The 24,438-nt window shown below is 41.7% G+C and overlaps 1 long non-coding RNA gene across 4 annotated transcripts in view; it reads right to left on the bottom strand.

Moving 5' to 3' along the window:
- LOC115281214 overlaps positions 1-20,315 on the bottom strand; it is a 23,634-nt gene extending 3,319 nt beyond the window's left edge. The window contains exons 1-7 of one of the 4 annotated variants that reach the window (XR_003904162.1): positions 20,251-20,315; positions 15,506-16,644; positions 10,883-11,055; positions 8,808-8,899; positions 7,428-7,538; positions 4,503-5,309; positions 3,210-3,330 (exon numbers count right to left, since the gene is read on the bottom strand). This is a non-coding gene — a long non-coding RNA (uncharacterized LOC115281214). Of the gene's footprint in view, positions 1-3,209; positions 3,331-4,502; positions 5,310-7,427; positions 7,539-8,807; positions 8,900-10,882; positions 11,056-12,966; positions 13,320-13,433; positions 13,493-15,505; positions 16,645-20,250 lie in introns of those variants that run through there. The other 3 variants (XR_003904159.1, XR_003904161.1, XR_003904160.1) reach the window with 3 other exon arrangements.
- Positions 20,316-24,438: the final 4,123 nt, after the last annotated feature.

The following is a 24,438-nucleotide window of genomic DNA, read 5'->3' as shown; positions in this document are numbered from 1 at the left end:
TAGACCTACAAATGCAAACATATGGTATCTATCCTTTTCTGCCTGACTTATTTCGCTTAGCATGACACCTTCGAGGTCCATCCACTTTCCTACAAATGGCCATATTTCATTCTTTCTCATTGCCATATAGTACTCCATTGTATATATATATACCACATCTTCTTGATCCATTCATCAGGTGATGGGCATTTAGGCTCTTTCCATGATTTGGCTATTGTAGAAAGTGCCGCTATGAACATTGGGGTACATGTGCTCCTATGCATCAGCACTTCTGTATCTCTTGGGTAAATCCCTAGCAGGGCTATTGCTGAGTCATAAGGGAGTTCTATGGATAGTTTTTTAAGGAACCTCCACACTGTTTTCCAGAGGAGCTGCACCAGTTTACATTTCCACCAACAGTGTAGGAGGGTGTCCGTCTCTCCACACCCTCGCCAGCATCTATATTCTCTTGATTTGTTCATTTTAGCGACTCTGACCGGTGTGAGGTGGTATCTCAGTTTGAGAGCGTGCATGCACAGGGCCCCAAATGGCCTCTCTTCACCAACCAGTGAGATCATGACCTGATCTGAAATCAAGAGCCCCATGCTTAAGTGACTGAGCCACCCAAGCGCCCCCTACTTCATTCCTTTTGAAAAACTTTTTAAGATGTAGTTTACTACACATAAAGCAAATTTTACTGTCCAATGTGCAGGCCTAACATTTGTCAAACAGTTCTCTTATCCCCCTGCCAGAAATCCTCCCTTTATCTGGGCGGTTCATGAGTTCGAACCCTGAATCTGGCTCGTTCGCGCTCTATCCCCCGCCCCAAGCGGAATTGTCACAAAGAAGTTTTATTTTCAGTGAATAAGGAGATTGCAGGGATTAACTCTCAAAGCCTTGAATTCCCAATAAGCGGTGAGTGGGTTTCTTTTATTTAGGGTTAGGATAAATATATTCAGAAGGGACTGTTTAGTCATCCGATGCAGAGGTGGGAATAGGTCATGCATGCATCTTAAGGCAACTGGCCTATACATACATTGCATGTTACTTTCATGAGGTCTGTGCTCTTCCTTAGATAGAGATCTTATATTTTAATATATATTTTTGTATATTAGAGCACAAATGAAGGAGTGGACAGAAGGAGGAGGAGAGAGAGACAAACAGAGAGAGAATCTAAAGCAGGCTCCAAGCTCAGTACAGAGCTCATTGCCAGGCTGGATCCCATGGCCCCCTGGATCATGACTTGATCCAAAATTAAGAGTCTGATGCTTATCCAACTGAGCCACCCAGGCGCCCCGAGGAGATTTTAATATTATAATAAAGCAGAAGTAAACGTCAGACATGGAGAAGGGACTATGTGCATGCTCCAAGAGCCAGCATAAACAGGATCGAATCTTGGTCTCATCTTGGGCAAAGAGTGCAGGGCCTAGCTTACTTTTGAAACAGCACTTTGAGTTGTTTACCACTGATTTTCTCTTCTATGGTTGGGCCAGAGATTTAGTTTTTGCAACCTTTGTTCCCTAAAAATCCTCACCTGCTGAGGTTCTTGCATTTCTTTGTAATCCAGACACCTGGTAGGAAGTTCTACAAGAAGTGTGCCAAGGCATGTAGGGCATAGAGTACAGAAAATAGCTGGGGGCCTAAAACGACTTGTCATTTTAGAAAATGAAAATTAAAAAAAAACAAACACCAGTAACTGGTCTTTTGCTGTGGACCCTTTTTTCTGCTTACAAAATGGCTACATTTGTGTGTGTGGCGGGGTGGGGGGGGGGGATGGCAATATTTGACCATTAAATGTTTGGATAGTACTCAGTCTACCCAACCTCTTTTAATATCTGTTCAAAATTTCTGGAGAAGAAACGAATGGACACTCTTCTAAGCCACCAAATTGATTCTGCTAATTGTCATGATTACCTGTGGTTTCTGAAGAACAGGGTCCAAAACAGTTGCTTTGATAAACCACCTTAGGACAGATGATAATGATAATTCAATCCACCACTTGCACAATGCTCCAAGCACAGTTCTAAATGCTTTGCAAACAACAAGTTCTTTAAACCTCGTAAGAGGGGCGCCTGAGTGGCTCAGATGGTTGAGCGTCCGACTTTGGCTCCAGTCATGATCTCTCAGTTCCTGAGTTGGAAACCCATGTCAGGCTCGCTGCTGTCAGTGCAAAGCCCACTTCAGATCCTCTCTCCCCCTGCCACCCCTCCCCATTCACTCTCAAAAAAAAAAAGCTGTGGCGGATGGAATAATGGCCCCCAAAGATGTCCATGTTCTACCCCCAAAACCTGTGAATGTGTTACCTTATATGACAAAAGGGGCTTTGCGAGTGTGATTAAGTTGAGGCCTGAAGAAGGGGAAATAATCCAGGACTACGTGGTGGGCTGATGTAATCACAGGGACTTTATAAGAGGAAGGCAGGAAGGTCAGAGTAAGAGTAGGAGATGTGACAATAGAAGCAGAAGTCAGAGTAAAAAAGATTTGAAGATGCTGTGTCTAGAGTTGAAGAGGGAGGGTTTCTGGTTTACAGAAAATTCAAAATAACTGCATGGCACTTGAGACCCATATCTTGGTTTCTAATACCACTCTCCAGTGAAATGGACCAGGGTGCCTTGGAGAAATGACTGATGGAGGACAGAGGACATATATAAGTTGAGCCTGGGGCACTTGTAGTGCCAATAAATAAATAAAGAAATAAGAGTGCTCAACGACAACAAAAACTCTACAGTGATGGGATATTTTAAAGGGGAACAGGAACCAAATGAAAACAATCCCAATGGCCAAAATTGGGGGGAAATCTGAGGAACAAAATAAACTAGTTTTGGATTATAACCTAAGGTATAAAATAAATGTTCAGGAACCCACACTGATATAAATGATTAAATAAATAACGCAGAACAGGTAAATTTCCTATGCAGAATTCCAAATAATTTATGTAGTAGATACCTCAGCTTCAAGTAGACGAAGTGTTAACTCTCTACTCTGGAACTCCGGGCTATTATACACAGTGAGTGCTTTCCAAAAAGAGGGGAAGTGGGGAATGACCTTAAAATGGAGAAACCTGGCAAATACACCTCATTCAGGTTCAAGGATGTTGACAGCATGGCCCCAGGACATGAAATGACATTTTTACTTCTGTGGTCTTCTTCCCCCCAAACACAGAACACCTGTTTAATAATGAAAATTTATTAGGTCAATCCCAATAGAGGGACATTTTACAAAATACCTACCCAGCACTTCTCAAAACTGTCATGGTCATTAAAAGCAAGGAACGTATGAGAGACCATCATAGCCAAGAACGGCCTAAGGAGATGGTACAACAAAACGTATTATGGTATCCCAAATGGAATCCTAGAACAGAAAGGGAAAGTAGGTGAAAAATGATAGTATGGACTTGAGTTAACAATAATGTAACAATATTGATTCATTCATTTTAACATATGTACCACATTAATGTTAGATGTTAGTAACAGAGAAACTGGATATGGGATATATGGGAACTCTGTATCATCTACACAATTTTTTTCTGAAAATCCTTTTTCTGTAAATCCAGTAAAAGCCGACCTAAAAAACATAGTTCGGGGGAGAAAAAAATTAATATAGCCAGGCTACAGGATAGATAGTACAAGAGTGGGGTGCCTGGTGGCTCCAGCAGTTAAGCATCCAACAGCTCAGTCATGATCTCACAGTTCATTTTCCCACACCTGGAAATATATACCTGGTTTCTCCTGGATTCTGCCCTATGCTTTTTACATTTGCTAATTTAATCTGTAACTTTTCACTATAATCAACTATAACCATAAGCGTAGCAGCTCTTAAGAGTTTTATCGGTCCTTTTTGAGAAAAATCAAATGTGAAGGTGGCCTTAAGCACCTGATATAGCTTTCTTCCTATAATTTTTTTCCCTATGAAAACTTACTGATGATTTGGAAATCAAGTTCATTACAATTCAACCTTCCCAGAGCCACTGATCTTTAGTGATGTTTATCTTTCCATTATCAGTGCTTTATTAGGGTACTCTCAAAGTTTTCAACTGCATAAAAAGCTAAAACTTTTATTAAAAGACTTTTACCATAATAAGTGTAACAAATTTTCCTTACAAGTTTACTGTGACATAAAATAAGGTATAATTGGTAACTGAAGGCACTACGACTTTGAGAGCATCTATAAGATTTCCCTCCTGTGCGGATAGATTTTCTGTTGTCTCCTAAAGGTGCACACCTAACAACAGGTTGTCCTACAGGAAGTATATTCCTATCCTCCCTCATGTTTCGTGTCTGGAACGCCACAGAACGCCTTCCAGTCAATGTTTAACAAGAGTTTTCCTCTAGGATGGGGTCTGTGATACACAGCGGGGTGGGATTCCCACAGAAACAATTTTCCACCGTGACTCAATCTACACGTCTCTCTCCTATGACTTGTCTGGTGTTTGATGGCGCATGACTTGTGTGGGGTTTTCCTACAATTGCCGCATCCATATTGTGTCTCTCTGTGTGGATTCTCTGATGTCTCTGAATACCGACCTTGTGGAATAGCCTTTCCCACATTCACTACATTCACAGGGTTTCTCTCCTGTATGAGTTCTTTGATGTCTAATGACACTTGACTTCTGAAAGCAGGATTTTCCACAGCCACTGCCTAGATAGGGAGCATTTCCGGTGTGACGTCCCTGACGTGCACAGAGCTGAGACTTCCTGGAGAAAGCTTTCTCACACCCGCTGCATCCACGGGGCTTCATTCTTCTTTCCGTTCGCTGATGTATAGTGAGCTCTGCTTTCCTACAGAATACTTTGCCACATTTAAGGCATTTTCATAGTTTCTCCTGCAGGAGTTCTCTGCAGTGAGCTAAAACTTCCTGGAGAAAAGTTTCCCACGTACCCCGCATCCATGGGCCTTTTGTTCTGCACGAGTTCTCTGCTGTTCAGTGAGCAGAGACCTTCTCATAAAGGTCTTACTCCATTTAATATGTTCATGATGTTTCTTTCCTTTTTCAGTTTGATGTGTAATGAATTGCAAATTGGTGCTGATTGTATGTCTGTATTGACTGCATTTAATTCCAATGGATCATCTTTCATGCTTAATATGAAGAAATGATTGATTTCTTTATTAAACTTCTCAGTATTCTTCACTGCACAACTTTTATTCTGGTGAACTAATTCTAAATTAGAGTTCAGTATGTCAAAACTATCACGACTTTGCTTTAAAGTAAGAAGATTTATGTACAGATGAAACATATCTAGATGAACTGTGTTCATGACCTCTTTTCATGGTCTTAAGCTTGTTTTGGATTTCCAAAGGCCACTGCATTTGATCACCAACTTCTCAAACTTCTAGGGGAAAAAATGAATTCTTTCACAATCATATTACGGAATAAAACTGCTTCTAAAATACCATGGTTTGTGCTGGCTCTCTGACAATTCTACTGTCAAATGAAAGAAATCATTAAGTGTAAATTTCTTTCTTGGACATGAGGAGAAACACAATGAAATAAAATCATAACATACAAAAAAACCCAAACCAAAACAAACCAAAAACAGTTGATACAGAATCAATGGTAGACAATTTCTAATTAGTAAAGTTTTGGCTGCTCTCTGAATAAATCCTTGCAAAATGGGCAAAGAGGATGGAAGAAGAAATGTATCTCATTAACACAAAATCAGGGAAGCTGGAGAGACATCTCACCTAACATGACAAGGGGATGAGAGAAACATTCTCTGCATTCCAGTGTGCAAAAAGAGAACAAAATGGAAGGAAAGAAATAAGACAACTGGAGACCAAAAAGTAGTTGAAAGAATATGAAAAAGAATGGACGTTGGTCAACTTACACAGGTAATCAGCACTGAGAAAATAAAAGTTGAGCCAAGAAACCAAGAATAAGGAATGTAAAGAATTATAGAAGGTTTTGTTCAAGTTCAACAGCAGGGCAAAGGCCTGGAGACAGAAAACGTTTGGGCCAGATCAAGAAACAGAAAGGTAGCCAGGAGGCCCTGAGTGCAACTCCAATACAGGGGAAAAAAAGTTGATGTTCAAAAGGTGGACAGAAGTAAGATTGTGTAGATCCGACAGGAGGAATTATAATTTGATGCTAAGACCAGTGACAAGCCACTGGAAGGTCTGAACAGATGACATCATGTTCTGATTTACATTTCCAAAAGATTCCTGACTGTTCCATGGATAGTGATGGGAGAAGGCAGAGAGAGAGGAAACAGGAAGTTTATGTATTAAGGCAGCCAAGAGATAATGGTGGCTGAGTCAAGAGCAACAACAGTGGAGACATCGAGTGGATGAACTCAGGATACATTTAGGAGAAAGAAAAGCCAACATTCAATGTTGAATTTAATGTGGGCTGTGAGTAAAATGGAGGAATCACAGGGTTTTTCTAGGCATTTGGCTTAAATTTGGCTTAAATTAAATGCCTAAATATTGTTGAGAAGCATCAGGAAGGTTTTGAGTGTAGGAAAAATCAGGTCTGTACTTTGAGGCATGTACATTTTGAGATGACTATTGGGTATCTAAATGCAGACAGGAAGGACTTGATTGGAGATAGGAATGTGGAGGAAGATTTTGGCAAATTTGGGGCTATCTATATAGCAATATTACCTAAAGAGAAATGACTAGGTGAGGTCTCTCTGGGAAAGTTAAAAACCAGGAAAATGATGACTCAGGCTCAAGTCATCTTTATGCATTCTGACTTTTAGGGTATTATAACGTGGAAATACCCACAGAATGAGGGAGGCCCTTCCAGAAGCAAGAAAGAAATGGCACATGACCAGGGAAATAAACAGCTAAAAGCATTTATGTAGAACAAATTCTGGAAGAGGCAGGTCAGAAAGCAAAATTTCTTTCAGTGGACATCCTGCTCCTGAATCTTGTCTCTCTTATTAATTTAATAACACTGCTACCAAGTTAATGTCCCTAAAGTGCCCTTCTCTTAAAATGTGGGGAAGATTCCTGTAGTCAATGCTCTAACTTTCTGTCTAGCTGAGATTATTCTCATATAAAGACGAGGAAGAGGATCATCCATGTGTATTTTAAAACTAGGCCTGGGTCGCTTGGGCATCCAATTCTTGAGAATCTTGATTTTTGGCTCAAGTCATGATCTCACCTTCATGGGTTTGAGGTCTGCTACAAGGCTCTGCACTGACAGTGGGAAGCCTGCTTGGGATTCTGTCTCCCTCTCTCTTTGCCCCTTCCCGCTTGTGCTCTCTCTCCCTCCCAAAATAAATAAACATTAAATAAATACATAAATTAATAAAAAATAAAATTAGGCTAGAGAACCATCTAAACCATTTAAGCACCCATTAGCAGAGCACTGCTGAACTGTTACTATTCAAGTCCCTTAAAAAGTGGAACCACAGACTATAACAGCTGGCTTTCTCCTGTTTCATTCCCCAAGCCCCTTTCTGGCCAATGATACTCCCAATCCTTGCTGAATTCTGTATTTATACCTTAGTTGTCATAGATCTGGAATTCATCAATTAAGGGGTCCTCATTCAGATCAGGAAACTGGGGCACTTAATCTTCCACTTGTTGTAGACATTGGTTTAAACAAAGCTAACCTGGAATTCAGGGAATAGAGAGAAAACTAAGTATAGGCAAAATATTGTATCTTGGACTCTCTGGATCACAGAGGGATTTAAATATCATATAGTTGGTAATAGGGGTATAACTAAGATCTTTTAGACTAGGGAAATGAAACCAAGAGTAACATCTAAGATGAATCAAGAGAAAGATCTGATCTAGTAAATATATGTGGAAATCAGCAAAGTATCCATGAGTTTTATGGTTTGATTCCAGGTGAAACCTAAGACTGTGAATTTCTTGTTTTTTTTTTTAATTTAAGTGAATTCCATTATTTCAGTACATTTGGAAGCTATAATTTATTCTGAAAATTACAAAAGTTTAGCTCCTCCCTATTTCAGTATAAAAATTTTCAAATATATGCACAAATTGAAAGAATTGTACAGTGAACAGCCACATGCCCACCTTCCTGACTCTACAGTTAATATTTTGCTACACTTGCTCATATTTGCCCATCCAGAATAAAAAACTAAATACATACACATCAAAAGACCAGGTTGTTATGGGAACACAGCACTCAAAGTAGGCTGAATACCAGGAAGCAAAATTAACCAATGAAGAAGGAAGATTCACAAGTCAGAAGACAGCGATGAATGTGAAGTATTCTCTTTGCAGAGAGGCATGGAAGATTGAATTCCCAATTCAAGAGGAGAGGAAGGAACATAAAATGGCCCTATGGCTGGCAATGATAAAGGGAAAGATTTGAGAATCTGCAGTACAAAAAAAAAAAAAAAAAAAAACCCTAAGGAAAACAAATCAAGATCCTAGATGAAGTAAATCAGGACCAAATCCAAAGGTGAAAACACAGGAGTAGTTTCCTCTAAATGTGTAAGCAATGACTAACATAGGAGAGTAATAACTGGAGGCTCCATTTAGATATCCTTAGAGACCATCAAAAGTTTAGAAACTACAGGCGCCGGGGTGGCTCAGTCAGTTAAGCGGCCGACTTAGGCTCAGATCATGATCTCACAGTCCGTGGGTTTGAGCCCCACGTCGCGCTCTGTGCTGACAGCTCAGAGCCTGGGGCCTGCTTTGGATTCTGTGTCTCCCTCTCTCTCTGCCCCTCCCCTGCTCACTCTCCATCTCTCTCTCTCTCTCAAAATAAAATAAAGACATAATATATTTTTTAAAAAAGCTTAGAAACTAGAAGATGAGTCACCTCCACAATATTTCAGAGGTGTGAAGCCTTCACAAATCAAGGAATTTACTTCTATTTTCTTCTACCTGGATGCTTCCCATTCACTTACCTGGAAAGCTCCAAGCATGGTCTTCCCTTTCTACCTATGGTTTATCTCCTAGCTTCAAATTAAGATTCCCATTGGTCTGGTACTTTGGTTCCCTATTAGGAAAAATAACAGAATACTTGGAGAAATATATTTGGGCACAATATGCAGACATTGTTACATAACACTTTTTACAGACTGTACAAGTACACCTTGGACTAAGGCTTATCCTCGGGAATGGGGAGACACTCCCCTGTCCATCTAGGAGACTGAGAATCTACCACTTACAAAGTCCAAGTCTTACCCAGGGGTCAGCAGACTACGGACCATGGCTGTAACCAAGAAGAATTTCTACATTTTAAAAGTTACAAAGAAAAAAGGAGAATAAGATACAGAGACAGTTAGTAGCCTGTAGGGCCAACCGTATTTACTATCTGGCCTCTGCAGAAAAAGTTTTGCAATCTCTCTTACATTATTCAGCACTTCAGATACCGCAAAAAATTAGTCAACAACTGAGAAAGACGCGATGTCATTTGGACACCTTGAGTGACATCGGGAACTGATCTTTTCCCCACGATGCCACATTGCTAGGAGCTGCCACTCCTCCTAGGTGAATTCCTCAGCTATGTCTCCAAATAACAATGATCCCTGCAGCGACAAATTCTTTTTGTTGTTATTGTTGTTATTTGTTTGTTTGTTTATTTGAGAAAGAGCACACATGAGCAGAGGAGAGGGGTAGAGGGAGAGAATCTTAAGCTGCCTCCACACTCACCATGGAGCCCAAAGCATGGCTCTCTCCTAAGACCCTGGGATCATGGCCTGAGCTGAAATCAAGACTCAGATGTTTGACTGAGTCACCAAGGTGCCCCACAATAAGTTCTTCTATCATCTGAGGTGATTATTTGACAGTTTGGAAGAGATGTGTGGAAATCTAATTATCTCTAATATATAGGTTGTATCTATACATGTAAATTTACATTATATATTACAGAAGAGAGGGAAGTCTTACATAGACATCCTGCTGCTATAATTCAGTCATCCATTCACTCAATAATTCAGAAGGGTTTCTAAATTAAAGGGACACCTGGGTGATTCAGTTGGTTAAACGTCCAAGTCTTGGTTTTGGCTCAGATCATGATCTCACAGTTTGTGGGTTCGAGCCCCACATCAGGCTCTGTGCTGACAGTGTGGAGCCTGCTTGGGATTCTCTCTCTGTTCACTCACTCACTCATTCCCTCTAAATAAATAAATATGCTTTTAAAAAAGAAAGAAAATGTGTAAAACAAACAAACTCTACTAGTAGATCTATACTCAAAATCTAATTCAGCAAAATGGTTCGAGCAGCCATTTAAACCATAATTCATCTCGATAAATCTAGGTTTCACAGCTTGAAAAGGATGGGGTAACAGAAGGTATGAAGGAACTCTAGAAGAAATAAACACTGGTTCAATAAATGCTTTATGCTGGCCAGGGTACAAATATACACAAATTCACTTCATTATGTGTATGTTATACCCCAATAAGAAAGCAAAAACATGCATGTTTGTGTGCACATGTGTGTGCATGCACACACGCGCACACACACACACACACACACACACACACAGAGGAAAGAGAAAAACAACCACAGAAAGCCTCTTCTTGCATAGACCAGAAAGCTGCTGTTGAGGTCACTGTCCACCATAGGGCCATCAAGAAATGTATTAAAATTTCAACGCCAGGAAATATTTACACCTCTGAGTAAAGGATCTACATTCTTTGTACAAAACTGCAAATCACGTAACATTTTGTGATTCTCTTGCTGGAAATGGCTGCCAAAAATATTGGAGATAACCTGGGTAGCTTAACATAAATAACTCAAAGTCTTGCAGGGTTTTTTTAATTAATATTCTGACTTTTAAAATTCTGAGCAGATTCTATGACCTACATTTCCACCATTCCAAGTTTGCCTTGATTTTGACATTATGGTCAATATTCATTTTTCTTCAAATTCGGACTTTTATCAATAGGTATTTTTCCCATTAATCAAATCAACTTGTAAAAGCCTCCACAAATACAACAGGAAAGAAAGAGGGGATAAAGAAATCTGTAAAACTCACCTGGACCTTGGTCCTTTCCTTCTGCTCTTAGAAAATGACCAGAACCGGAATCCCATTTTATTCTTCTAGACTGTCACTCAAGTTCTCGTCACAGACTTCACATGTCATGTTAATGTCTCCAAAAGTAATGCTCCCCTGGTCTTGGAACATCCTGCTCCTGACTTCACTTGATTCTGAGGACTCAAAAGCAAAGTCACTTTAAGCAGCATATTACCTTGAGCCACACACTTTGCCAGTGGTACCACGGGTGCTGTCGTAGGCAGAATCGTCCCCCTCTAGCCCCCCACCCCCACCCCAAAAGTTATCCACTTTCTAATCCCTGGAACCTGTGACTATGCTACATCACACGGCAAAGGGGGATTTGGGCTGCTGATGAAATTACAGTTGCTAATCAAACAACCTAAAAATTGGGAGATTTCCTGGATTATCCAGGTGGGCCCAATGTCATCACAAGAGTCCCCATAAGTAAAAAGCAAAAGAGTCCAGAGAGATGTGATGTGACCTGAAATCCACACACCATTGCTGGCTCTGAAGAGGAGGAATAAGGGAGACAGGAGCCAAGGAGTGGGGACAACCTCTAGAAGCTGGAAAAGGAAAACAGATTCTCCCTTGAAGCCTACGGAAAAGAATATACTCCTACTGACAAGAAAATCCTTCACTTTAGCACAGGAAAACCCATGTTGAACTTATAATCTCTAGAACTGTAGGGTAATACACTTGCATTGTTTAAGCCACTAAGTTATGTTAACTTATTACAGAACCAAGAGAAAACTCATCTAGGTGTCCCCTGACATAAAATCCCAATACTTTAAGGATGCCTGGCTGGCACAGTGGGTAGAACATGCAACACTTGATCTCAGGGTTGTAAGTGCAAGCCTCACATTGGGTGCCGTGCAGAGATTACTAAAAAATAAAATCTATTTTTTTTTTTGAGAGAAAGTCGGACAGAGCATGAGCAGGGGTAGAGGCAGAGAGAGAGGGAGATATAGAATCCAAAGCAAGTTCCACGCCCTGAGCTGCCAGCACAGAGCGCAGTGTGGGGCTCCAACACATGAACTGCAAGATCTCGACCTGAGCTGAAGTTGAATGCTCAACTGACTGAGCCACCCAGGAGCCCTCATTTTTTTCTTTTTTTTTTAATTTGTTTATTTTGGGGGGGTGGAGAGAGTGGGGGGAGAGGGGAACAGAGGATCTGAAGCAGGCTCTGCGCTGACAGCAGAGAGCCCAATGCGGGGCTTGAACCCACAGACCCTGAGATCATGACTAAGCTCAGATCATGATCTCAGGATCTGTGGGTATGAGCCCCATGTCAGGCTCTGTGTGACAGCTCGGAGCCTGGAGCCTGCTTTGGATTCTGTGTCCCCTCTCTTTCTCTGCCCCTCCACCAATCATGCTCGCTCGCGCGCTCTCTCTCTCAAAAATAAACATTTAAAATGTATTTTTTAAATTTTTTTACATTTATTTATTTTTTAAGAGAGTGAGACAGAGCATAAGCAGGGAAGGTCAGAGAATCTGAGCAAGCATTCGGCACAGAGCCGAAGCGAGGGTTCAAGCCCACCAAGTGCGAGATCAAGACCTGTGCCCAAGTCCCACACTTGACCAATTATGCCACTCAGGCGACCCTTAAAAATTTTCTTAAATAAGAGTCCTGTCGTTAGTTTTCTTCTCTTCTCTCCCCCCTGCCCATATGCTCATGTCTTATTTCTTACATTCCACATACGAGTGAAATCACACGGTATTTGTCTTTCTCAAATTCACTTGGCATAATACGTTCCAGGTCAATTACTAAAGCCCTGATTCTCCAGTGACTGAAACAAAGGAAATCCGCAGAAGGACCCTTAGCTAGCCTCACAGGCACTTCACTCCAAAGACACTGCAGAGTCCTACCCACTTGACCCCGAACTTCTCTACACTCCACCGCATTTCCCAAAGCCTGGACGCCCTTCCGAAAACCCCCATTCTAGCGCCCCCTCCCCCTCCACAGTGGTTAGCCACGCTTCGGGTGGAGCTAGAACCTTCACCATGTTCCAGGGGGCCCAGTTCCGCCCCCAGATGCTCCTCTACACCTAAGTAGCCACGCCCACCTTGGCGATCTAGGTCCTAGCGGCCAGCGGGGCGGATGCCGAAAGAAACTGAAATCGCTTTAGGGATGTCCCTTGCCTTTCCTGCCTTCTTGTTGGCTGCCAGCGCTGTGACGTATAAGTTCCCGGAGCCCGGCGCTGGCCCAGCGGTTTTCTACTTAGCCTTCCGGGAAGATGGCGGCGGAGCACTCCCACAGGCCGGAAGTGGGGCTCCGCCGGGCAGGGAAGACCTCGGCGGCTACGGGCCAGCGGCCTCCCCTGGCCTCCGCGCTTTGTAGAAGCCAGGACGTAGGAAAGGCAGCGGTCAGACCGAGGACCAAACAACGGAGTCTCAGAGTCCTGCCAAAATTTGAGAATAGGGCCCAGCGCAGTAAGGCAGTCTGGACTAGGTAGGGGTGAGACCAGTGGGGGGGCGGGGCTGGGGCGGGGCTGCGAAAATGGACGCCCTCGGGGGCCTGGATTGGAGGTACCTCTAGAAAGTAGGAGGTAGGCAGTAGTAGGCGGGAGGGAGCCTCCCTTCCATCCTCTGCCACTCTCCCGCTCTCCCCGACTCCAGCTCACTCTAAAAACAAAAAGAAAAAGAAAAAAAGAGGAATAACCTGACTGTACATCAGCAGGCAGTTTGGTGAATTAAACACATCCCTTCAACAGAAGTCAGGTCTAAAGCCGTTAAAAAGCCAATTATAGAGGTGCCTGGGTGGGTCATTCGGTTAAGCGTCTGACTCTTGGTTTCGGTTCAGTTCTGATCTCATGGTCAGTGAGTTCCATCCCCACATCATTTTGTCTAACATTCTCTCTCACTCTCTCGCTGCCCCTCCCTTGCTCACTCTCTCTGCCTCGCTCTCAAAAATAAAGAAATGGCCTGGGCGGCTCAGTCAGTTAAGCGTCCAGCTTGGGCTCAGGTCATGATCCTACAGTTTGTGAGTTCGAGCCCCGCATCAGGCTCGGAGCCTGGAGCCTGCTTCAAATTCTGTGTCTCCGCCTCTCTCTGCCCCTCCCCTGCTCATGCTCTGTCTCTCAATAATAAATAAACATTTAAAAAATGAAAAAAAAAAAGAAAAAAAGAAACTTTAAAAAAGCCAACTATAAAACTATCAGTATTTTTTAAGCAGTATTTCATCTTGAAAGGATGAATTAGTGATCTCCACGGAGTATTTATATGATCTTCTTATGGCAAAAATTCACAAACATAAGCATTTTAAATGGATTAAGTAATTTTGACTATATTAGGGGTTTGGGCTGCAGATCAAGAGAATGTTCACTGAGTATGTATCCACTAAATTCTAATCAAAGATTTTATTAACAGCATCAAATATACTGCCTCATGCACGGCCACAGCTCCTCGAACCAGGGAGCTCTAAAACGGAAGTCCTTCTCCCCTCCAGACTGGCCTCTTACTCTCTTCCTCATCCAGCATCACTGTTACACAACAAATCAAGAATGGAGGCGTGAGAGTTACCTGGATTGTAGATCATTGGACGTTGATGTGACAACATCAGGGATCAACTCAAAACATGATCTATGTATTATCTTCACAGTCGCCACCCAAAAATAAAAATAAAAAATAAAACTGCAAGTCTATAAAGTGTTTATACGGAGAGACTAAGGAACATGGCCAAGTAAGGTAAAGTCTCACTGAAGAAGTGATAATTGAAGATGACGAGGATGAAGAAACCAAAAAATGAGGAATGGGGGGGATCCCTTCTTCTCAAGGACTAATAATACTTTTATTATTACCACTTTTTCTGCTTTGTCCCTTTATAAACAGTTAGTAAGTCTTTCACATCACAATGAAAACACTCTGGGGTGACAACTCTATTCTTTAGAACCGTATTTCCCTTCAGTGACAAACTATATTTTGATTAACCCATTAATATGTTCACTCACTATCCAAATCTATATACAATTAGAGTTTTTTCTTTGTGCTAGAAATATAAAATCATGGGAAACAGCACTCTCCAGGATAATCTTGTGGTGTAATGGAAATGATAACAGATACTCTCATTGTCTCGTTTTTGCTCAGTGTCAGTGCTGTCCAATTCTATAGCCACTATTCACATGTGACTGTTGAGCACTTCAAATGTGGTCAACGTGACCGAGGCAATGATTTTTTATCTTCCTGGTTCATATTTTTTAAACACTAAAATTTAAGTAAAGCCACTAAAATTAGGGAATTAATAATCTTAAGGAGATAATAAGCATTGTTCTCAAAAAAAGTAATACATATTTAAAAGATAACTTGTGTACTATAATCTTAATAACCATTAGTAAGTCTTTACTCCATCCTCCAAAACAATATGCTCCTTCAATTTAATATTCCCTTGAACCAATTACTTCATGTATATTTCACTCAATATAGATATTCATGTTGTTTCGCTAGATTAGCTGGTGTGTAAGGGTACCATGTAAAGAAAATCCATGGGGCACCTGGCTGGCTCACCCGGGAGCACATGTGGTTCTTAATTTCTGCGTTGTGAGTTCCAGCCCTACGGTGAACAGAGAAATTACTTTAAGAAAGTAAGTTAAAGGTGACCCAGTTTACCTCAGTGTTCTCTCCAGGAGTCCAGGGGCTTTTTCTGTTTTGGCCACCACTGTATATTCAGCTCCTGGAATAGGACCCAGTATAAGTATTTAACAAATACATCTGGCTGCAGGCTGTCCCACTATGACCACATTCCTATTGCCAGAAGTCCACGATGTTTAATGGTGTCTGACAAGCCACAAGCCAATGGATAGTCACCATATTAAAAAGGGTTTTCTCTTGCAGGACAACACTGGTCTGTGAGGACCTGTGACAGATGGAGGACTTTCTTCTTTGACTAAATGAATTTTCTGATGTTTATTGAAGACTGACTTCCCTTGAAAAGATTTCCCACATTCAATCCATCTATATGGTTTCTCTCCTGTATGAGTTCTCTGATGTATAATGAGCTGTGACTTCCGATAAAGGCTTTCCCACACTTACTATATTCAAAGGGTTTCTTTCCTGTGTGAGTCCTTTGATGTTAAATGAGACCTGTCTTCTGGGAACAGGATTTTCCACATTCACTGCCCACAAAGGGAGTCTTTCCTGTGTAAAATCTCTGATATGCTATGAGGCACATCTTTGGCTGAAGCCTTTCCCACACTGGTTGCATATACAAGGTTTCTCTCCTGTATGAATCAGCGGATTTACCCTGAGACTCCCCTTCGGGATGAAGACTTTTCTTTTTTTTTAATATTATAAGTATATAGTTTTATTACAGTATTATGTGCAAATGGTTATGAAATTGACCAAGTATAGGACTTCTGATGAAAGTCTTATATCTTCTTTATCTTTTTGGATGAAGCCTTTTCCACATTCACTGCGCATGAAGTGTTTCTCTCATGTGTGTGTTTTCTGACGTACATCGAGCCATGATTTCTTGAGGAAGGCTTTGCCACATACAGTGCATTCATAAGGTTTTTCTCCTATATGTGTGTTCTCTGGTATTTGGTGAGCATGAACTTTCTGGAAAATACTTTCCCACCTAGACTCCATTTGTGGAGCTCCCCTTCTGCATGATGATTCTGGTGATCAATGAACCAGGACCTCTGAATGAAGCATTTCCCATATTCACTTCATACATGAGATTTCTTTATTTTTTTAATTTTCTGATGCTTGATGATTTGGCACTTAGTGCTGATGAGTTTTTGGCACCCCTGGAATAAAAGTATTTTTTATTTTTATTAAAAAATTTTTTTAATGTTTTTAATTTATTTTTGAAAGAGAGACAGTGTGAGCAGGGGAGGGTCAGAGAGAGAGGGAGACACAGAATCCAAAGCAGGCTCCAGGCTCTGAGCCAGTTGTCAGCACAGAGCCTGACGTGGGGCTCGAACCCACAAACCGTGAGATCATGACCTGAGCTGAAGCCGGATGCTTAACCAACTGAGCCACCTAGACGCCCCTAAAAGTATTTTTAAATAGCTCCACATGTGGGGCGTATGGGTGGTTCATCGTTAAGCATCCGACTTCGGCTCAGGTCATGATCTCACAGTCCGTGGGTTCAAACTCCACATCGGGCTCTGTGCTGACAGCTCAGAGCCTGGGGCCTGCTTCAGACTCTGTGTCTCCCTCTCTCTCTGCCCCTTCCCCGCTCATACTCTGTCTCTGTCTCTCTCAGAAATAAAAATAAACATTAAATAACTTCACTTGAGGTGACTTCTGATGACCTTATTTTATGAGTGTAAATAAAACTCCATGTTTAATGTTCCTTATATATTAGGGGGAAAAGCAGTAACAATGAATAAACAAAAATTTGGCGACTTTCCAAATATTGCAGAACATGTAAAATACATACAATTTATCATGAGCAGCAGACTACGGGTTGGAGGGCCACCTCATCCAAACTGGTGAGAGACAGACTCCTTCACTTCACAAATTCTTCTTGATGACTACAGTGCACAGGGCATGTGCTCACGTTAGGGACACACAGACACAGAGTCGTCATGTTCAGGGAGCCTGCATTGCCATTTGGTCAAACCACTTAAAGGGCAAAGAAGGACAAAGGAAAACAGCTGCAGGTTGTGAAAATGGGTGGGAAGAACACTGGAGATGGAGAGAGGTGCAAGAAATCTGGTTACACTCGGAAAAGGGGTCTCCCTGTAGGATTCATTGTCGTGGTTGCCCTTGGGGAGCAACAATATAACAAAGCTTCAAACACCTCAGAGAGACGTGCCCTTTCCTATGAGGTAAGCCCTAGTCCCAACACCTACTCTTCCATTACTACCATCCGTATGTTCCAAATACCATTTCACGGCAGTGTTTTTCACCCTCATACGATGTATATTCTTCCTGGATCAGGTTTATGTTTTCTTGTCATAGAATGAAACCTCTTTCTCTGTTTTTATGTTTTTTCTCAATGCTGTTACACTAGCCTATCAAGAAAAAAATTATTTAAAAAGATGAATCAAGTAAGCAATTTTGTGTGGAGCACACTGGGGAATTTAGGGAAATCTCTGCATGAGCAAGAGAAAACTATTATCACAGAGACACTGGGAGAAGAATTTCATGTCTGACAAGTAGTGCAGTCAACTGGGGCTTAATGCCATCAGGATATAATGGAAAAAAATGGAAGCTTTCAGAAACGAATGCAATGGTAACATCGACAATAACCAGAAGATCAGAATTAGTAAATACACAAAGGAATTAAAGTAAAGTAGGTATAAGGCATGATCTGGCTTAGGCTTGAATGGAGAATGGAGAATGTTAAAAATATCTTTTTTGTTAATATTTGTGAACAGCTGAGGAGTGCCTGTGTGGCTCAGGTGGTTGAGTGTCCAACTTTCGATTTTGGCTTAGGTCATGATTGCAGAGTCATGGGATCGAGCCTCATGAGGGCTCCATACTGGGCCTGGAGCCTGCTTAGGATTCTCTCTCCCTCCCTTTGGCCCTCTCACCTACATGCACTTGACTTTGGCTCAGGTCATGATCTCACGGTTTGTGGGTTCAAGCCCCTCATTGGGCTCTGTGCTGACAGCTGGGAGCCTGGATCATGCTTCCAGTTCTGTGTGTCCGTCTCTCTCTGCCCCTTCTCTGCTAGCTCTCTCTCTCTCAAAAATAAATAAAACATTAAAAAATAATTTAAAAATGCATAATGTAGGTGGCTCAGTGGGTTAAGTGACCAGCTCTTGATTTCAGCTCAGGTCATGATCTCACAGTTTTGAGATCAAGCTCTGAGTTGCCTACTGATGATTCTCTGTCTCTCTCTCTGCTCCTCCTCCACTCCTGTTTTCTCTCTCAAAAATAAGTAAACATTAGGGTGCCTGGGTGGCTCTCTGCCCCTCCCTCACTTGACTAGCACTCAGACTCTCTCTCTCTCACACACAAATAAACATTAGAGGGGCGCCTGGGTGGCTCAGTCGGTTGAGTGTCCAGCTTCAGCTCAGGTCATGATCTCACAGTTTGTGGGTTCAAGCCCCTCATCGGGCTCTGTGCTGACAGCCCAGAGCCTGGACCCTGCTTCAGATTCTGTGTCTCCCTCTCTCTCTGACCTTCCCCTGCTCGCACCATCTCTCTCTGTCTCTCAAAAATAAATAGACAACATTTAAAAAAGTTAAAAAAAAAAGTAAACATTTAAAAAAAAAACCAAGTTGTACTCAGTATCGTCATGGACATGGAAAAAGAGATTCAAAGAATTACTAATATAAAAGAGAAAATGCTCCCCCAAAAACCACTAAGCAGATTTTCACAGATTGGCTGGAACTGCACCACATACTAAGCTCATTTCACAGAAATTCAGTCATTAGCAATCGCAACGACCATGACTGACTAATACCGGTACTTAGTAAAAACTGAGACGTGGGTCACCCTGCAAGAGGGATGGATACTAAGGAAAATGGAGATTCTGTTGGCAAAGAACAAAGCGTGAATGTGTCAGGCACATAAGCAAGTGTTTGCCTCTGCTATACATTAAGAGGTGAGTGCAGGCGTTGGCAAACATTCTCTGCAAAGGGATAGATGTTATACATTTTCAGCTTTAAGATCTCTGTCACAAGGATGCAATTCTTCCTTTGCCTCAGGAAAACAGCCATAGATGACGAACAGACTGCAAAGGCCATTTAGTCCCTTGGTCTGCAATAAGTCAACCCCTGGACAAAAGGCTTAAAACAAAACAAAACAAAACAAAACAGGGGCGCCTGGGTGGCTCAGTTGGTTGAGTGTCCGACTTCAGCTCAGGTCATGATCTCACAGTTCGTGGGTTCGAGCCCCAGGTAGGGCTCTGTGCTGACCGCTCAGAGCCTGGAGCCTGCTTCGGATTCTGTGTCGCCCTCTCTCCCTCTGCCCCTACCCCACTCATGCTGTGTTTCTCTCTGTCTCAATAATAAATATACATTTAAAAAAATTTTTAAACAAAACCACAGAGGGTTTCAAACTACTCTTCTGAGCTCTGCAGCCTTCTGCCCCAGCAGCCCAGCTATGAACTTCAACCCAAACCCCAGCCCCAGGTCCTTGGCATCAAGCTTCAGCCCTCACAAATCTCTCTGTACCAGACACGGATCACACACACCCTATTAATCCGAAACCCGGTGAAACACCCGATGTGATGAGCATCCACCCAGGCCCCAACATCGTGAGCCCCAAATCAAGTCCCCACCAGAACGAGACACTTCGATCATTGTAAATGATCTGCACCATCTGCACTACTGACAAGAAGAGAGATCCACAGAACCCCATACTCTGGACAGAGCTGACATGGTCTTTGATTCCCTATAGATCCTTAACTGTCTTAATGACCCCAGAAGTACCCCAACCACAGACACACCTACCTGGTTCCCCTCAAAACCCTCAAATCAGGGTCCCATCTGGTTCTCCTTAAATACCTCCATCTTGGTGATTCTACCCTCCTCGACCAGCCCCAGCAGTGATTTCATGGATCCATATACTAGAGCAGGTTCAGACGTCACCCTGTGAGAAGCAAAACCTCCACCGTGACAAACAGAAACAGAAATAGAAATAATAGAAATAGAAATAAATAAAACAACTTTCCAAGGACAAAACCACACACTGATCGAGTTTCCCTCAGACCCACGAGGGGAATCTGAACGTGGATCTTCCGGGAACTCCTTAGTGTACTGGCCTACGAGCACTGGGGTCCTTCAGTGACCCCCGGACAAAGAATTTCTGGTATTTCCTCTGAGGTATTATGATCGCGCCCGCTCTCCCTGGCCATGTGGGCGGCCATATTGGGACATCCAACTCAAAGCACAAGGGCGGGTTTGCAGCCAGAAGCAGGGAACGGCTGGCCGGGAAGGTGAGAATCCTCTGAAGTTCTCTCTTACCCTCAACGTCGACTTTCGCGGAAGATTGGTAAATTTTCAAAGTCTGGAGTTTCGGGAAGCAGACTTGGTTCCCGCTACATTGTGTTCCACGGGCTTGCCAGGAAGTTATGTGACTGGGGCGTATACTCTCCACTTTGCGGTTAAAAAAAAAAAAAAATCCAAACAGACGAGTAGGAATTCAAGTGTCGATACAACAATTGAGAATGAACTAACTCCTGGTAAGAGAAAAGTAATACGTCCAGGAAACGGACACCAACGCAAAGCTTAAGGCACATGATTGTTTGCAGAAAGTGGTTTGTAAGAACACTAGATTTCCCGAAACTGGTGCAGTGTGAGGCTGGTCATCGCCCACTAAAGGGAAAGAGCGGATGGGACGAACCTAAATTGGGATTGCGATTGGGGTCTGGGAGAAAGGCCACCAAAAGTGAGGTCAACAAAGGTTCGGCGCCAATGAGAACGGCACAGCCTGAATCCATCCCATTATGTGAGGGTGGTGGTGGTTACTAACCCGGGATTTAGGACAAAGAATGCCAAAGTTAGGCGTACATCAGGCCGGTGTTAAAAATGCCAAGTCCTGGACTCCAGCCCCCGAGGTTCTGGTTTAGGTGTTGGGGTGTGACTCAAGAGTTTGCGTTGTTTCTCAGAGGATTGGAGCCAGGAGGCTCGTCACAGACAATCCATAGAAACAATTATTAAATGTTGTGTGGTTACAAATCCTATGATGGGTGACTCCCCTCAGTAGTTCTGTCTTAGCTCAAATTATATCCAGAAAAGCCCATGGAGGGGGTAAGGAGGAGGAATACACCCTCCCCTATAACTACCTATTCATAATATAAATCAGAATCACTAGGCTTTCGTTTTCTTCATAGGATTTGTGGTTTCTAACATCGCTTAATCCACTTACTGTCTCTCCCTCCATAAAGGCAGTTCCTGTGCCTATTTTATTCACTAATGTGTCCTCATTATGCAGAATAGTGCCCTGCATTGTTTGAGCTTTAAAATATACCTGAGTACAATACCCTAGTGTTTCGTATTGAGTTCTGAGACAGCCAAAGGATGGGAAATTTCTGTTTCCTTTCCTATGAGAAAACTCAGTTTATAACTTGGATAGGTGGGTAACTACGTGATAGTTATGAGATTAAAGGAAAATACTTGATAAGGAGAGGCCAATCCCAGAAGGAGAAAGAATAATGAAGAGAAAGTGTATGTCTCAATTCAGCAGTGAACAGGGGGCTGCAATCTTTGATAAGGTGGCAACTCTCAAGGGGGATAGTTCTGTAGATAAATAACAAAGGTTTTCTCCATGACATCCCTTAGGGACCTCACCTCCCATCTCCTCCATTCTCCTCCATTCGTAGAGACTAAGATTCTTGTCCTCCTGTTTATGCTATTTCTTCTGAGGACCCATTTTCTTTTCTGCTCTGCCTGGTTTATATTCCGTTAATTGAGTCGCTAATCAGACTCAGTTTGGAAGGAGACATCTGTATTCTTTAGAACTGCCTTCCAATGACTCATTCCTTCCTTCAGTGACAAAATATTCAGACCAGTCCATTGGCTAATTCATTCACTTTCCAAATCAACATATCTGTCTTAATTTTTCTGTGCTAGGAATATAAAAACATGTAAACCATTCTCCCCAAGATAACTTTCTGGGAATTATAATAGATTTCTCTCAGTCTATGCTTTTTAGCTACATAATTAGCCATAAAGTTAGCTGTCCAATGAGATGGCCACTAATCACATACTGTTGCAGACTACTTGAAATTTGGTTTAGTACAACTGAGGAACTGTTTTTTTTTTAAATTTTAAAATTTAAACAGCAAAAAAAAAGTATTAAATAATTTCTAACCTATTAGGGGATATAAGACATGGACATGAAAAAAATAACTTACTTACATCCTAAAAGTGCTTTAAAGTCCATTAAAAGTCTTTGCCCTCCCTTGAAGTAATATACCCTTTGGACAAGAAATTCTCATAACCCCTTCAACCAAGCCATGGCTTGGCTTTTCAAGGCTTTCAGTCACCTAAAGTCAAACGTGGCCCAGAAACAAAAGATACTCCTTCTAACATCAACAGTAGCCTAACTAAAACAATCACAACTCCTACATGTCACTTCATATCACGTTAGGCATCTTATCAACTCACATCACACAAATGTGAGTACAGGACAATAAAATGTTCTGAGAAAACACATGTACATAACTTTTATATAGTATATTGTTATGTGTCCTATTATTTATTGATGTTAATTTTTTACTGTGCTTAATTCATAAATTAGACTATCATAGGTGTATATGTAAAAGAAAAAACATACTATGGGGGCACCTGGGTGACTCAGTCGGTTGAGCATCTGACTTTGGTTCAGGTCATGATCTTGCATTTCATGAATTCAAGCCCCACATGGGACTTGCTACAGTCAGTGCAAAGCCTACTTTGGATCCTCTATCACCATCTCTCTACCCCTCTCCAGCTCTCTCTCAAAAACAAACATTTTTTAAATAAAAAATGAATTTAAAAATAACAAATAGATTATATACAGGGTTGAGTACACTATCCTAGCTTCAGGCATGCACTGGGGAGTCTTAGAATGTATCCTCCACTCTACTAGAACTGATCCATGAATTCAGCAAAGTCACAGGGTACAAAATCAATGTACAGAAATCGGTTGCAATTTTATACACCAATAATGAAGCAACAGAGAAATCAAGAAACTGATCCCATTCACAATTGCATGAAAAACCATAAAACACCTAGGAATAAACCTAACCCAAGATGTAAAAGATCTGTATAATGAAAACTATAGAAAACTTATGATGGAAATTGAAGAAGACACAAAGAAATGGAAAAAATATTCCATGCTCATAGATCAGAAGATTAAACATTGTTAAAATATCATTATTGCCCAAAGCAATCCACACATTCAATACAATCCCAATCAAAATTGCACCAGCATTCTTCTCAAAGCTAGAACAAAGTATCCTAAAATTCATATGGAACCACAAAAAAGCTTGAATAGCCAAAGTAATATTGAAGAAAACCAAAACAGGAGGCATCACAATCCCAGATATTAGCCTCTACTACAAAGCTGTCATCATCAAGACAGTATGGTACTGACACAAAAACAGACACATAGACCAATGGAATAGAATAAAGAACACAGAATTAGACCCACAAATGTATGACCAATTATTCTTTGACAATGCAGGAAGGAGTGAGTATCCAATGGAAAAAAGCCTCATTTACAGATGGTGCTGAACTGGACAGCAACATGCAAAAGAATGAAACTAGACCACTTCCTTATACCATACACGAAAATAAACTCAAAATGGATGAAGGACCTGAATGTGAGACAGGAAACCATCAAAACCCTAGAGGAGAAAGCAAGAAACAGCCTCCATGACCTCAACCGCAGCAACTTCCTACTCAACACATCCCCAAAGGCAAGGGAATCAAGAGCGAAAATGAACTCTTGGGACCTCATCAAGATAAAAAGCTTCTGCAATGCAAAGGAAAAAAAAAACTAATAGGCAACCGAGACAGAATGGGAAAAGATAGTTGCAAATGATATATCGGATAAAGGGCTAGTATCTAAAATCTATGAGGAACTCACCAAACTCCACACCTGAAAAACAATACAGTGAAGAAATGGGCAGAAAACATGAATAGACACTTCTC

The sequence above is a fragment of the Suricata suricatta genome, chromosome 16 (assembly GCF_006229205.1).
Source record: "Suricata suricatta isolate VVHF042 chromosome 16, meerkat_22Aug2017_6uvM2_HiC, whole genome shotgun sequence".
Classification (NCBI taxonomy): Eukaryota; Metazoa; Chordata; class Mammalia; order Carnivora; family Herpestidae; genus Suricata; species Suricata suricatta.
Note: the sequence above shows the minus strand (reverse complement) of the source record. Positions and strands in the feature narration are given on the sequence as shown.